Genomic DNA, 17455 nt, shown 5'->3' with positions numbered 1-17455 from the left:
TGCAGAGCCAGGAGTATCCCCTGTGTGCTGTCGAGAGTGGCCAAAAAATATTCATTTTATTAAAAATATGACACAGAAAAAGTAACAATAAGACCTAAGCAATTTCTTGGGAGACTATTAGGTTTGGGGAGTCTGACCAAAAAATAATCCAGTTGTTCCTTGAGCCCATATTTCCCCACTACAACAGGCTGAGGAGTAAAGCAGCAGGATTTAAATAACAGTAAATTAATATTTGTATAGGCTTTTAATTTAGAGAACGTATGGTGTGATCTTTAATTTCATTATGATAATCCTAAAATGCAGGTGAGCAAGTTAGAAAAATTTTCTCAATTTCCCATTTTCTTTCCCTTCTCTGTCCCACATACAGTACTGGGAACTTTCTTCTGTCTCTACATTCAGAGATTCAGGGATCACTCCTGTCAGGGCTTAACGGACCATTTGTGGTGCAAGGAATGGAAACAGGGACAGCCATGTGTACCCATGCTACAGTGGTTCCTTCCTGCCTTCTTTTAAACCTTTAAGGAACCAGGATTTTAGAGGTTGACCTAAAGTCACTGTAAATGATAAAAACAGGAACTAAATCCTTTGCTTCTCTTGTTAGAGGAAAAATATTTTGGAGGTGTGTGAGGGGAGCACACCCAGTGATGCTCAGGGGTCACTCCCAGCTATGCTATCAGAAATCGTGCCTGGCTTGGGAACCATATGGGATGCTGGGGTAATTGAACCATAGTCCATCCTAGGTTAGTGCTTGTAAGGGAGATGCCTAACCACTAGTGCCACCTCTTCGGCCCTCAAATTCCATTTTTTAAAAATCTCAATTATGTCCTTTCTTTTTAGGTACAGGTAAAACATAATGATGATTATTCATATCAGATAATAATCCTAGAAATGTTTTCCATGAGTCATTACCTTTTGAAGAAAGGCAAAAAAACTTTTATTTTTCTATATTTTCCTATCTGAAGTTTTATTCTTGCCCCCCAAAATGAGGATATATTTCAGAACAAAGGAAACTTAAAATATTTAAATATAAATGTTGTCGAAATAAATCTTACTGTGAACTAACAGATTATTATTATATTCTTCTAAAAGGTATCTCAACATAAGAAATCTAATAACTCTTTACTCCAGAGCCTTTTATACATTGTTCTCTAATATCTCAAGAAAGAGATCATTTTCAGCCATTTATCTGTGATCAATGTAACATTTGGTTTAGGCCTTTAGATAGATGTGGTTGTACATATGTTTGAGGAACAAAATAAATCTTTCAAGACATAAAGTGCTGACTTTATTAAGAATATCATTTTGAACTTAATATATATAGAACCTAATTTGGCAATCTTTGAGTTAAATTTAATTAAATGGCAATAAACACAAAGTTGAGCTTTATAACGCACTCCTTACCTTTGGGGTGGTTAAGCATAAGATAAGAACAAACATGATTCCAGTATAAAGGAGAATAAGTAAGAGTAAAAGACAGATAATTCTTGCTCCTCAGGGTTCAAAGGTGTGTGTGCACATTAGATCAATAACATCAGTATGAGTTTGGAATAAGCTGTGCAAGAAGCACCATAGAATAGTAGAATATCTTTTGTTCTATGCCAGGCACTCAGAAATCTCTGTTCAACTGTATCCTTCTTCCCTCAAGTAATATTCAATTGTCCTTCAGAGATATACTTTCAACTTTCTTGAAATTAATGTAACAATTCATTTCTATTAATGACTTTATATTGCTTTTTATCTATTTTAATTTAGGGATATTTTTGTTTCTCATAGCAAAGCATTCCTTTCACACTTTTTTGGTTCCAAGATTACAAGTTTTTATTGGTAGTATAGAGATGGTTACCTCCTTAGTGGGTTGTAGTGTTTGTTATTCACACATGGAAGGATTTTTCTGTTTTGTTTTGTTTTTGTTTTTGGGCCACACCAGGTAACACTCAGGGGTTACTCCTAGATATGTGCTCAGAAATTGCTCCTGGCTTGGGGAACCATATGGGATACCGCTTGCGTCACTGCTCTGGCCCACACACGGAAGGTTTTAAGAGGGAAGATATTTTAAATTTGTTTATAAAATATTTTTATTTTTTAGGACACCATGATTTGCAAAGTTATTCATAGTTGAATTTTTAGATATACATGTTCCAGCACCAGTTCCTCCACCAGTGTCCTCAGAGTTCCTGCCATGCCCCCTTGATAGAAATCTTTTTAAGTTTGGTTATTATGGTTTGGATCTCCTGCTTTCATTGCTATTGACTCTGTGTTTGAATATGTAATTATACCACTCCTTTCTCATAACCCATATACCTGAAGCCCTTGACCCCTGCCTACCATTACTTCCAGCTGATTCTTATTACCCTCCTTGATTACTTTCTCCGTCCTTCTTCTGTCAGGATTTCTTTTTTCCCTTGTCTGCAGTTTTAAGGTCATTTAATACTAAATGTTGCAAAACCACTCGAGATTGCCACTAACTTAAATCTGCACATTGTACAAGCAGCTTAGAAAATGTTAAGTGTAAATTTTAGTAGAGCTGGTAAGTGAAAGTACAATAGTGAATTTTCATGGGAATGTAGTGTTATAAGTAAGATATGGTAAATAGAATAAGAAACCACTGAGATATAGATAAATAAAAGGAGTGTATGTTTATTCATGAGTCTTAAAATACCTCCATTGATTCAAATACTTATAACCATTAAATTAAGCATCTGAACTTTAGGGTTATCATCTAAAACCTTTAAACACAAAACCTCTTAATATGAAACTGCAGACTTAAATCTACTATATCAGGCATATAAGGAGATGGCTAGGCTTCGAGCTGAGTGCTGGCATGAAGGATGGTCAGCACTTTTCCCTTAGGCGATGTGATATGTGGTTCTGGGGACTAGAAAACTTCCTACTTATGTTAGACAATATATTATTTGACAAATTCTTTTTCCCCAGTAGGTAAACCTTAATCAATGTTGGAAGGTTTTGTTGGATTGTATAACTAAGAAAAGGAAGTATCAGAGGAAAGGAAGGATTGAATTAAGATATAGAGAAATAAAAGTGAATGGGCTTTGCAGGAAATAAAAGAATCATGATTATGTGGAAAATAGTATTTGTAGACTATACAGGATAAAAAATATATTGTCATTATTTCCAACTTAAGATTATGGTGAAAACAAAAGAGATAATCAATGTGTGGTGTCTCAGCAATGATATTCGCCAAGTCAACTAGAAAGGGCATTTCTAGGCTTAACTTCTACTTAAGCAGCATTTGGTTAGTTTCATTAGCCAAGGGAGGTGTGTATAGTGAAATATAGATGTAATGTCCTTATTGTTAAAAAAATATGAGATATATGTTGAATGAGTCATTTTAAAGCTCTAGGGGAAAGGTGTGCTGGCTTCTGGAAGGATAATACTTCCTCACTAGTTCAAGTGCCTTAAGGTAGCTCATCTCTCCATTCTCTCTTATTCTGTTTGGATGTTCTGCAGTAAATCTGATTACACTGGATTTCTGTGTATCTGAGCATGTAGGAAGAGAAACTCACTAATTCTGTGTATCTGGGTGTAGGAAGAGAAACTCTCACTGAGGGCTGGAGAGACAGCACAGTGGTAGGGCATTTGCCTTGGATGCAGCCAACCCGGGAAGGGCCCAGTTCGATTCCTAGGCATCCCATATAATCCCCTAAGCCTACCAGGAGCAATTTCTGAGTTGCAGAGCCAGGTGTAACTCCTGAGTGCCTCTGGGTGTGGCCCAAAAGCCAATCAATGAATAAAAATAAAGTTAAAAAAAAAAGAAAAGAAATTCCCATTTGCTCCTTCCTTCCTGGGAGCCGGGAGGTTCGGCCAGCATGGTGTTTGGCAGCCCTCCGCCATGCCAAGGGCCTCTTTAACGGCCAGCATGGTGTTTGGCAGCCCTCCGCCATGCCAAGGGCCTCTTTAACCGGGCCTAGGAAGGGGTGCAGGACATGGGTCACCCCAGCACCCTTCTACCTCCTTCCTCCAGTGCTCCAGGGCTTTTCCTGGCCACATGGCTGGGCAAGCCAGCTAGGTGGGTCCCTTGGAGGAGTTTATTGGTTTTCCTAGGCTTTTCCCATTTCCCTCCTGGCTCCAAAGGGAGGGTCTGGGGGTTGGGGCTCTGACCTTCTGGCATTCTAGCTCGGGAAGGATCTCCTTCCTTCCTTAGAGCCAGGAGGTTCAGCCAGCATGGCGTTTGGCAACCCTCCGCCATGCCAAGGGCCTCTTTAACCTGTCCTAGGAAGGGGTGCAGGACATGGGACACCCTAGCACCCTTCTACCTCCTTCCTCCGGTGCTCCAGGGCTTTTCCTGGCCACATGGCTGGGCAAGCCAGCGAGGTGGGTCCCTTGGAGGAGTTTATTGGTTTTCCTAGGCTTTCCCCATTTCCTCCTGACTCCAAAGGGAGGGTCTGGGGGTGGGGGCTCTGACCTTCTGGCCTTCTAGCTTGGGAAGGATCTCCTTCCTTCCTGGGAGCCAGGAGCAATAGCATCACAATAGGTTCTGGCAATAGGACTTACCAGGGAAGTTTCCTTATTAAACCTCTGCCCCCGCCCCCCCCGTGGAACATTATGACAAATATATGGATATCATTGTGTTTCATTGCTTGTCATTATCTAAACACCATTCAGGAGCTCATTTTATTCCTTTACTTCCTCACTCCCATCTCTTGTTACCCCACATTTAACCATTTTTCTGTACAAATGATTCTTGTTTTGGCCATGGTGGATTACATATCTTTCACAGTAATTTTTTGGGTGGAGTCTGAAGTTTCAGCAGGCAACGCGTCATGGCAAGGTTTCATGCTATAGGCTTTTTGGCCAAGATAAGGTGCCTCGACTGCCCCCCACAGCTTTCTCTCTCCTTCCTCCCCGTCCCCAGGGTTATTTCTGGACACCTGCTCAGGGTCCCAGCAAGTGGGTTCGGGTGAGGTTCAATTTAAAAGAGACCCCAGGAATCCTTGCTCCTGCAAGGGGCTGGGAGGGGACTGGTGAACTTTCAACTTCCAGCAATTAGGAAGCAAATGCATCTCGGGGAGTCGGAAGCTTCAGCAGGCAACAAGGGGAGGACATGACTCCATGTTCTCTTCGCTTATCCAAATCACAGACCAAAGTGGTGTCTCGGAAACACCCCCTTCCCTCTTGACTATTTCTAAAACACAAAAGGGACACATGTATCTCCTTTGTATATCTCAGATGTATTCCCTTAACATCTATAACTCTTTTCGAACATCCTCATATAGTGACAATTTTGCCCACTGGATTTGTTATTTGATTGTTTGATTTTCCCCCTTTGAGATCTGTTTTATAAGCAATACTGGTAGGAGAGTATCTTTGTATAGATTTCATGTTTGAACCAAGTTACAGGGAATGTTGGACTTTATTCGTTGGCCCCCAGATGCACCAACAATATCTTGTGGCATTGTTCCTCTTTTGCATAGGCACATTAAAATGGGAAAATAATACATATGCAAACAAGTTCTTATCTAATAGAGATGGGAACACATATGTGGTAATGTAATTAGGCCTTTTACCCTGAACATTGGCATAATGATTTGGCTTAGGCCTCAGAAGAATGGGCAACGCCCACACACCTGAACAATGGATACCATCTATGGAAACAACCACAATTGTCTATAACATTACCAGGATCCAAGCCTCTACCAGCGAAGACCTACTGCTGCTTTGGCATTGACTTACTCCAAAGAGTGCTCCCAATACCCAGACGACTCAGCAACAGTCTGCATGCAGGGCAGATGGCTCTGCATTTAATGGTATGCTGAAACTAGAGGATACTCCACGTCAGCCTGACAACGATGAAAGAAATGCACAGAATCCAGAATCTTTAAATATAAGAATATGATACTAACAATAGCTAAAGTGTGAATAAGTTTCACTGGGACCTTGAGAATGACTCGAGTTGGACGGACTGGTATGCCTGGAACCCAGAGTCAGTCTTATGCCAATAAACTTCTAGGGTGAGGCCTTTTTGTAATCAGGTCAAGGATTTTTTTTTTCATTTTCCCACTTTTCTGGACCTATGCAAACAATGGCGATTGCCACTATTACACCTTTACTATGTTTTTTTACTCTTATCCTTTAAAAAAAATACAACTAATTGAACTTAAAAACAATTAACTGTAGTAGAATACCTGTCTCGAATACAGGTAGGGGATGGGAAGGGGAAGGGGAAGGGGAAGGGGGTAATGTTACACTGGTGAAGGGGGTTGTTCTGGTTATGACTGTAACCCAACTATGATCATGTTACTTAAATAAAAATATATTAAAAAAAGAAATTCCCATTTGTCTCAAAGTAAATATTGTAATTGATGTGATTCTTTATCAGATGAGTAAATTAATACATTGACTTCCTGGCATAAAGTTCTGTTTGTGGAGTGTAGTGATGGCTCTTCCACCTTCGTGAGACAGATAGACATTTGGTATGCTTGGATAGGGCTGGGACCAAGGGGTTGATGCAAAGGGAACAAATGAATATTTTCAAGGTACAATTTTGCAATTGGATGACTGTTGGATACTGGAATTGAAGGACTAGTCAGTCAAAGATAGGGACATGAACAGAAAATAGTGTCTTTGACTGAGATATAAAGCATGGCAATAGATTTATGGGTAAAAGCTAACAAATGTTGCCTTTTGAAGGCTGAGTCTGAGGTAGCTTTGTTGGTGGTGTTTGGATACCCACAACTATGGAGCTGATTAAGGACTCACAGCATCCCATTGCATAAAGGAGCTCAGTCAGAAGTTCAAAGGGAGTGGAGAGAAGTCTGGCTAAATTCATAGAACCTACACGTGACAGAAGGAGAGTGTTCTATGCAGGAGGCAGGAGAAACATGGAGTTGGAACCAAAAAAAAAAGAGAGAGAGAGAGAAAGCAAAGACAGTGATTTATGAAAAAAAAAAAACAAAGCAAAACAACAGAAGTACCAGTTTAGTCAAATATTGTGAATCAAAACAGAAATATTTCTGTAAGTAATAAAAGTTCAGTGAGGTCTTAAAGGCCTTAAGTATCCCAGCAGGGATATTTGATCATTGTGGGAAAATCAGAGTATGAGCACAGTATTTCAAGATGGTCAACTTCCTGCTCCTGTTTTCTGCTATTTATTACTTTAAAAATATGACTTTATAGTCAATGTGTGATACCAGGTAATATTGGCTTTTTTAAAGTGCCATTACTACTTTAAAATATGTCCCCATCCTTATAGTGAAGAGCATGTAAATTTGTTAAAATATGAGGTCTAACACCTCAGATATACCTCAGTGCTACAGCAGTACCTTGGCTTGTGTGAAAACCTGGATTTGATATGTGAAGGAAGGGAAGGGGAGGAAATGAGAGTGGAGGGGAGGGGTATTACAATATGAACAGAACTGGTATTTCTGCAACTTTGAATCAATATAAACCTCACAAGGTGCCAGATGATCAGCCAAAAAAATCTTACTGTGTGTATTTCAGCTGTATTCAATTTTGTGAAATACTTTAATCTTCAAAAGGTGGGGAATCTTGGAGACAACAGAGTGTTCATCAGGTTATGCATATTCTCATAGAAGTTGGACTCATCAGTCTCCTGTTTTGTCATATGTGCAGTTTTGTAATGTCTGTGATAGAAAATTTAGAGCTGTTGGGGCAGTACAGGAGGAAAATGAATTACATGAAGATATAGACTATTATATAACAAATATGGACTCAGCTCTTTCAGTCTATTTTAAAGGACATAATATTACCAGTGAAACTAAAACTTCTTATATTCCCAGATATAAATTCTCTTATACTTTCCTGACATATTCTCTGTACAGAATTTTGTGTTTATATTTTCCTCTCTCATTTTATGCTACAGATGTGTATTTGTATATTAATAGATATTCATTCTTATTAATATGATTATGAATAGGTATGCATGAAATATATAGAAATACCTTGCATATCATCAAGAAATAAGTCTATATTTTCCTTCATTTAGTTAAGTTGCTTTTGCTCAATATAGCTTCCCATATAAAAAAAAACTTACCATATGATCTGAGAATAAAAAATATATAGGTTTAACTTGCTTCCAACCTTACTGACTTTGCATTACCTTGTTGCTTCTTAAACATGGCAACATTTGGACCTTTAAAGAACAAAACAACTATTTGGAGGCACATAGTTAAATATTAATGGAGGTAAAATAATTTTAAGAAATGTTTGTTTTGAGACTTATTATCCATAGAATGAGTAATATCTTTTTCCATAACTAAAGAACTTCTTTGCATTCTCAAACTAGTCAAAATTTGAAAGCTAGAATAGGAATTTAGATTTTTTTCAGTTTTTTTTTTACAAAAGGGAATCCTTACATCACTTTGATTTCATTCAAGATATTTGCTATTTTTTTCAAATGCAATGTTTGCAAAATTGACTCAAAAAGAATTAATTTTCTTTTTTTCTCACTACAAGTGAACATTATTTCTTGTACTCAAAACATTACAAATAGTTCTGACTCAGTAATAGTTTTTAAAATGTATTAAACTTAATGATTGTTCACAATCTTAGGTTCAAATTATTGTATAATGTATTAAGTAGTATTTGAAGTGAGTGATTTTTGCTAAAGTCCTAAAAGAAATAACATAAACAACTGTTAGTGGCATTATTGTGGTTCAATAATGTCTAATTCTTCAGTAGACTTACTAAATACAAGATAATTTAAGGGCCTTATTTTGTTCTATAATCCAAAAATCTAACCAATAAACCAACCAACAACTCTACAAATAGAAGTCTATCACCCTGAATTTGTAAAACTAAGGTTTGAGTATTAGTTTAATTTGTGCAGTTCAATATCTGTTCAGTAATGAACTTTATATACCTTACACAGATAATTGGTAATATGTCAAGCATCTGCTGAAGATTCTAAAATGTCTGGAGTGGTTATCCTTTCCAGTATTAAGACACAAAGACACTAGATGTAGACTACTCTATTGTGAGAGTGAGAGACCTATTTTCTTTTCTTTTTTCTTTTCTTTCTTTCTTTTTTTTTTTTTTGTTGGTCTTTGGGTCACACCCCGCAGCGCTCAGGGGCTACTCCTGGCTCTGTACTCAAAAACGCTCCTGGAAGGCTCGGGGGACCATATGGGATGCCAGGATTCTAACCACCATCCTTCTGCATGCAAGGCAAAAGCCCTATCTCATGCTATCTCTCCAGCACCGGGAGACCTGTTTTCTTCCATCAACTTAGCTCTGAACATATGGAAGTAAAATAACTTTTTTTGTACCTAGTGTTATTATATGTTATTATATGTATTGTATGTATGTATTATATGTTATTATATGTAGTGTTATTATATGTATATAAAATACATGTAAATATATATTAATATATAAAAATATAATGATGTTAGAATAAAATATCCATAAAATCCCTTCCTGCAGAGAATTGCAGCCTATATTCATGAACCAACTCCAAAGAAGAGTATTACTGGGTCATTTCACATTCTCTGTGCTTTATATCATGTATAGGAAAAGAAGAGACTCCTGTAGAGAATCCGTATATTTGCTTTTTTTGGTATTAGCATAGAAAAGTAATGAAAATGGAGACAGCAACTAAGTTCTATTGAGTTAGTATGTGATGGAAGAAATAAAAGGATAATGTTATTTATAATAAAACTTAAGTTTTTATTTTTGTGTTAAATAAAGAGGCAATATTTAGTAGTGGGGATCATAATCTCTTTCTTGATTGGAATTCTTTAGGCACCACTGCTGTGTTTATACCTACACTATCTCTTCTTTACCAATAGGAAGGAAATAGGTATATAATCAACTCTATACTACAGGGTTCTCATAAAACTTGTGGTAATATAAAATTCTTAGGATTTTTTTGCTATGCAGAAACCCTTTAATTAGAGGAAGTCCCATTTGTTTGTTTGTTTTTTATTCTGTTGCCTTTGCCAATGGCATTGCATCAATGAAGACACCTTTAAGGTCCAGATCTTGGAATGTTCTGCCTATATTTTCTTCAATATATCTAGTAGATTTTGATCTGACCAACCAAACTTTAAAATGTTCCTAACAAGGTGGCAGCTTAGGAATGTGAAGGGATGACTGGGAAGGAATCCTGGTAGAGGGAAGAAGACATAGGCAGTGGTACTGGTGCTGGAACATAGTGTGTCTAAAAACCCACTATGAGTAACTTTGTAAATTATGATGCTTTAATTAAAAAAAAACTCCTTTAAAGGAATAAGAAAGACTCAAAATATCCTCAGCATGTTTTCAACATAAAGTAAACATGAAAGGAATGCCAGCTATTGCTGTTTTGTAAAAATAAATAGGTGATCCTCAATAAAATTCTAGTAGGAGTACTATTGTTTTCTTGAAAAAGATGATGCTTGCTGTCTTTCACTAACACTCCACTTCAAAAGTTGTGGAAATAAATAAGTCAGAAATACAGGAACACCTTTTAAAGGACTATATAAGACCAGTTGTTTTATATTGTTTTTTTTAACATATTGTTTTTGCTGAAGCTTTGTTCAAATATTTTGAAAATCAGCATCCCAGAATCTTAAGTATGAAACAAAAATTTGATCTTGTTAAAAGTTAAAGGCAAATTTATATCTTAGTTATAGAATAAATTTTTTTCTATTACAAAATATATTTGGATCAACTAATTACATAGATGGACTTTATAATAATTCACTATATGTATTTATAGTTATAGCATAATCTATAACTGATGTGAGATTTTGTTAATGAATGCTATACATCTTATTTTATTTCTCTGTGTTCTTGATAAGAAGTGAGTTGACTTTTAAGTTTAGATCAGTGGACTTAAATCATTAATCTAAGGGCAGGTCCTGGTCTACAAGTGTAGAAAAATTTAAAATCATTGGACTACTACCTTAGTTATAACTGCCAGTTGTGGACTAGTATGTAGGACAAATGCTGATCTGCAGGTTGAAGAATACTGTTTTAGATAATGGAGCAGTGATAGTGTAAAATGTCTCAAAATTAGGTTTAATTTTAGAATCAAAGACACTACTATTTTTGTGTTCTAATAAATGTATCCAGTAATAAAAAGAAAATTAATTTTGACACTCAAATAATTTTTATTATTTAGACTATTTTGGAATTGCCTGTCTTTGATTCTGATTTTCATTTTATTGATTATTACAAATTTGGTTTTTTTTGTTTGTTTGTTTTTGTTTTTGGGCCACACCCGGTGATGCTCAGGGGTTCCTCCTGGCTATGCGCTCAGAAGTCACTCCTGGCTTGGGGGGACCATATGGGACGCCGGGGAATAGAACCTCTGTCCGTCCTAGGCTAGCGCTGGCAAGGCAGACACCTTATCTCTAGCGGCTCCTTCCCGGCCCCATATGTTAACTTTAGTGGGCAAGCTTAGATGATTTTTAACTACTCTGTCACTAAAGAGTAGTCCAAATATTGTCAGACCCTGTCTGCAGTTTTACAAAGTACCCAGTTTCTGCTCATTCAACCAGAGACTTCTCATTCTATGATATCCATTGACATTTCCATTTGAAGCCCCTTCTTACTTGGGCCCCAGGTCTTCAACTTTCAGGTGTATAAAACCGAGAAGAGGTTGTTAAGTGCTGGGATACTAGAGCCAGCTCTTACCTACTGTATGACCTTTGACAAGTTATTAGTTTAGTCTATATTTGTTTCCTCCTCTGAAATAATAATAAACCAGAAATGATTATTATAAGATTCACCTTGCAGTGGAAAATAGGTTCAAAAAATGCAATTGCCGTGTTCAAACCTGGCCAGCTCCATAGACTCAATCTTTTCTTGAATGTGATGTAAACTGAGCCATGAAAATTCATGGGAACATTGGCCTATCCAGCAGAAAACTTGCCATTTTGGGAGCAGTGGGCAGGCCTAACTCCCTGCCCAGCTGAAGCCATGCCTGCTGCTTCCATTACTCATAATCACTGTTTCCTTGATGGGCCTGACTCATCATTGAGCCTCTATGATACCCTTAGGGGACATAAGTCTGACCAAATTTCAGGTATGCCAGTTTTGGGGCTGATATCACCAGGGATTTTTGGACCAATTGTGGGCATCCTCACTCACATCTTTCTTCTTCCATAGGGCCTAGCAGCTGAGAATGCACCCCTAAAAATCATAGACTTAGCATCAATAGTGCTTGAATCTCAAGACAACTTAATTTGTTTGATACTTTCATTCCTATAGGATCATACAAATTTAATAGAATGAACAGCTAGCAATAAGAGATTGCTATACTTTCTTTCATTGTATTAATTACCTCATTGGAGATATAATAATCTTCACAAATTTGCTTGCTACTCTACTTTTCCTTTTTATTTTTTAAGTTTCTTCTCTTTCCTTTTATTTTTTATCCCCCCCCCCCCACCAATAACTTAGCTTTCACTTATCTGGGAACAAATGTCTTATGATCAATTATGTAAACTATGTGATGCATTTTCTTTAAGTAAATTCAATAAAGACTTTCTACTTGTAAAGTGTTTAGAACAACTCCTGACATAGAGGAAGCACTTTATAAATATAAATAAAAGGGACCCATACACTTGTCCTGTTCTGAGGAATGTGTGCTGATTTGAACTCTGTTCCCTGCTTATGCTTCCTTTATAGATTAAGATCTCAACACTGATTCTCTGATTTTATGATGCATTTTATTAGTTTTGAGTTTAACAAAGAATCCTTTCAGCCATGTAGTTTAAGGATGATAAACCAGATATAGTAGGTGGAGTTTTACTAGTTTTCCATTTTAATTTTCAGGTTTGATGACTTTGAAGAGGTTCATGTGTCCAAGGAGAGAGTGTACCACAATGACTTTTTCTGGGCAAAGACGTGAAGGCAAAAAAGAACTCAGGTTCTTTGGAGTTTAAGAGCAGATTCTAGAGTCAGTGCTGCACCAAGTTGGTGTCTAGGTAGTCTAGGTATTGCCACTTTGAAACCATGAGGCTAATTGTCATTAATGCTAATCCCTAGGCCTCTGTTTCACAGAGGTTGTTATTTTGCAGCCTGATACATGCTCTGGAATACCTCTGGAATTTTTTGATGCTCTTTGAATACACTCTGCTGGATGCAAGATTCAGATAACCTGGATAACCTGGTTCCAAAATAATCTGGTTCTTATCCCATTTTATGTTTGTTTTATTTTTTTGTAAATTTGTGCTTTTTTTCTTAACCAAAAAAAATCTGTGCTTTTTTTCTCTTTGCTGTATATATTCTTGAAGCACATAGATAAATTCATGCATTCAATTTGCCATCTTTATTTAGAAGCTTTTTAGTTCTTAAAAAGAATATTATTAACCTCTAGTTAGTTATCATGTTACCATAACAACAGAGACTTCTGAAATTTACCTATAAGCAGACTGCTAAGGGGGAAACAAATGGTGGTGGAGGGATCGTTGGTGAAGACAAGTGACTGGTGAAGGGATTGCTGTTGAAGCATTGTATGCCTTGAAGGCCAATAATAATAACTTTGTAATTTTATGGTAACTAAATAAAATAAATAAAAGTTTAAAAAATGAATGTTGGAGCCCTGGAAAGTTCAGTGATAAGCCTAGAGTTTGATCCCCAGAACATACCCTCATTGTAGTACCCTCAGCAAGACAGTTTTTTAGTTTCCAGCAAGCATAACCCAAGTGTTCAGGAGCATCACAACCCAGTATGTGTGACCTTTGTTCTCAGCAACAATAAAGGGAAGGGAAGTGGTATTGGAAAGGAACAAACCTAATGTTTCCTTTCTCTATTCCCTATTTCATTTATCTTTTGGGGCTGTAGCAGGTAGGGTGCCTCCCTTGCACACAGCTCATCTGGATTTGATTCCCGGTATGCTGTATGATTCCCTAAGTTCTTCAGAAGTAATTCTGAGCACAGAGCACTGCCAGGTGTGACCAAACCCCTCCAAAATTTTATCTCTTTATAATTGTTGTTATAGACCTTATATGGAACTCTTTATAAGAATAATGCCATTTAATTTTCAATGAAATTTAGGCCAGTTTGTTATTTGTTGACCCATGGTACTCTTAATTTAAAATTAAATGTTTAAATTTTGTTCTTCTTTTTTTTTTTTTAAATATGGAACACTTCACGAATTTGCGTGCCATCCTTGTGCAGGGGCCATGCTAATCTTCTCTGTATCATTCCAATTTTAGTATATGTGCTGCTGAAGCGAGCACTAAATGTTTAAATTTATAAAAATTTTTGTTTTATTGTACTTAGGCTCTACCCTGCTAACTCTATTCTCAGGGTATATACCTGACAGGATGAGTGCCTTATATAGTGAGTAGGATCAAATCAGGTCAGCTTTATACAGGGCATGAAACACCCTATCTATATTTATTATCTCCCCATATCCCCACATTTTTATTATGCTCATTAAAATATTGTGGTTTATAAAGTTTTCCAATATATAGTTGTTTCAGGCATATAATGTTCCAACACCAATCCAATCATGGATGTGACCTTGCCTCTACCAATGTCACCAGTTTTCCTCCCATCCCTCAAGACTGACCCTTTAGCAGGTATATAACAAATTTACTTCATGTTGCTTGCTCCAACAAAATTGAAAATGAATCAATATCAGAAAATGAATCAAGATGGGGACGGAGTGGTGGCCCAGTGGTAGGGCTTTTTGCCTTGCATGCAGCTGACATAGGATGGACCTCAGTTCGATCCCACAGCATCCCATATGATCCCCCCAAGCCAGGAGTGATTTCTGAATGCAGATCCAGGAAAAACACCTGAGTGTCACCAGGTGTGTCCCAAAAACCAAAAATGAAAAAATCAATAAAGTAAATTGTGATGATTGTTATATGTCTTTAACCTATGTAAGGAAAGAAATTCAAACTATTTAATACAATGTAATTTATTACCTATTCTCATTTACTTAAGTAAGTGCTAATGTCAGACATCTAAAATGTATTGCATTAAATTTGATATATAGTTGTGTCTCATTGTGGTACTAATCATTCTTCTCTGTTATTAATAAAAATCTATTTTTAATTCTTTGCAAATATAATCTGTATACTAGGAAGAGATAAATCCTGCAAATTGAGAATTTAGTAAGAGTGAATGGAAATAACATATTTAAAATGGAAAGTATGAATAGGCCTATAAAAATATTTATCCTAAGAAAGGGAATATTGCTTTTATAGTCAAAAATATATTATAGCTACTGCTTAAATGTCTGCATGAACAAATTATGATACAAATCTTTATGGATGTAAAAATCTGATAAGACCTAGAACACTCATTATAAATGAAATGTTAATTCATTATCAAAAATTACATTACGATACAAATCTTTATGGATGTAAAAATCTGATAAGACCTAGAACACTTATTATAAATGAAATGTTAATTCATTATCAAAAATGTATCAAATTCTTTAGCAAGTTAGGAGTAATCATATCTTTCTTAATCTAATAGAAGGTAACCATAAACACCATGAGTGAGTGCTATCCTCAATACTACATGCTGGGAAGTTTGCTGTTTCTTAAAGATGCTTTTTTGTAAAGCTTTTTCCAGTTATTAATTTCCTAAGCATTTACCTGTCCATGATGCTCTATATGACTTCTTCAAATCTAAGTTATAGTTTAGCTGGACAAAGTATTCTTGGTGAAGTGTCTATTTCATTGAATCTGTGTACTATATCCTTCCATTCTCTTCTGGATCAAAGAGTCATTTGCTACATCTGCTGTGACTCTTATTGGCTTTCTTTATAAGCTTTTTTGTCTTGATGCTTTTATTAGTTTATCTTTATCTTTAGAACTTATCATTTTGAGTATAGTGTGGAGATTTTTTAGTTGAGACTATTTTCACTGGGATCCTTCAGGCCTTTTGGATCATGGAACCTGTATTATTCAACCCTGAGAAGTTATTTTTTTTTTCTTTGTAAAGTGATTGAATTACAAAGTTTCACATTTATTCATGATTATTTTCAGACATGCAAGAGAAAAGAAAAATTGCCTGCCAGCTGGGAGGGAGGAAGGAAACTGGCAGGCACCTTTTTCCTTTTTCTTTTTTTCCTTTTAGCCACCATGGTTTGTAATATTGTCATGATAAAGAATCATACATATCACTTTACCTCCTTTCAGCATTCATCAGTTCTCATCCAATTCCCTTTATCATTGTCAAAGTAGTCTCTTCCCCATTCTATCCCCACATCTGCCATGGTGACAAGCTTCCTACAAAGGACCATCTTGAATTCATCTCATAGTTCTCTGATATGCCATTTATTTCATTTTAGATTATTTTCTACCTTTTGCTAAAAATCAAAACATTACTTTAATCTTTGTGATTTACAATCATAGATCACTAACAATAATAGGGTTTCATAAATATAACATTCTAATATATACACAATACAAGGTCCATTTTCCTCTATCATTCTCTCAGGGTCTTCCTTTCCCCATTTCTATCTCCACAATGTGGTAAGCTCCATTCTCTAGATAAGTTCTTAGATTTTGTTTACCCATTGGTTATTTCCTTACTATATGTCTTTATTCCACATATCTGAGGAAGATCATTCTGTATCTGTCCCTCTAATTCTAGATGACTTTGCTCAGCATGATACCTCCCTTCCATTTTTATTCACATAACAACAATTGCATGATTTCATCTTTTCTTATGGCTGATTAGAGTTTATATGCCATTGTGTTTATATACTACAGTTTCTTTATCCTTTATCTTTATATTTTCTCTTTATCTGTACCTGGACATTTGGGTTATTTATAGATTTTGGCTAGACCAAAATAGAAAATAACACACAGAGAAAAAACATTTACACCACCCACTATCAAGGAGTTGATTTCCAAGATATATAAAACACTGGTAAACTTAACAAAGCAACAAAACAGAACAAACAACCCCATAAAAATAATGGAGGAAATGAACAAAACCTTCCTCAAAGAGGAGAGATAGCCAAGAAATATGAAAAAAAAAGTTCTACATCACTGATTATCATGAAAATACAAATCCAAAATTACAATGATTATATTATATTAGTAATCTAAACTATGGTGATTAAGTTTACAGAAGTACGACTAAATACTTATTTGCATGCAACTACATGTGACAACTACATGAATATATACTTAGTCTCAAACTCATAAAGATGGGTATATTAATTTATACATAATTTTATTTTGTTTTGTGGCCACAAAGAATGATAACCAGTATTGGCATGGATGTCAGGAAAAGAAATTATTGTCCACTGTAGGCTGGGCCAGTCTTTTTGAAAAATAATATTAATACTTCTCAAAAAACTTACAATTAAGCTTACATCTGACTCAGTAATATCACTTATGGGTTCAAAAAAGATACATGTGCTTCTGAGTTTACTGTAGCACTATTAATAATAAATAAATTTTTTGAATTCTTAATTTTTATTTGTATTTTTGATGGTTTGAATTTGCCCTGTATAGCTTTTAGTAAATGTTAACAAAGTAATTTGTTTTTAGAGCCTTGACTTATGTGACTT

At 36.0% G+C, this 17455-nt stretch overlaps 1 protein-coding gene and 1 non-coding gene across 2 annotated transcripts in view; one reads left to right on the top strand and one right to left on the bottom strand.

Annotated features, from left to right (window-relative positions):
- The window catches only part of CERS6 (ceramide synthase 6), a 331923-nt gene that overhangs the window by 143706 nt on the left and 170762 nt on the right, over positions 1 to 17455 (top strand). The window lies entirely within an intron of this gene.
- LOC126010514 (U6 spliceosomal RNA) lies at positions 14044 to 14150 on the bottom strand. Its single transcript, XR_007496539.1, has one exon. It is a non-coding gene; the product is annotated as a U6 spliceosomal RNA (small nuclear RNA).

The sequence above is a fragment of the Suncus etruscus genome, chromosome 5, assembly GCF_024139225.1.
Source record: "Suncus etruscus isolate mSunEtr1 chromosome 5, mSunEtr1.pri.cur, whole genome shotgun sequence".
Lineage (NCBI taxonomy): Eukaryota > Metazoa > Chordata > Mammalia > Eulipotyphla > Soricidae > Suncus > Suncus etruscus.
This window is presented reverse-complemented; position numbering and strand designations above follow the sequence as displayed.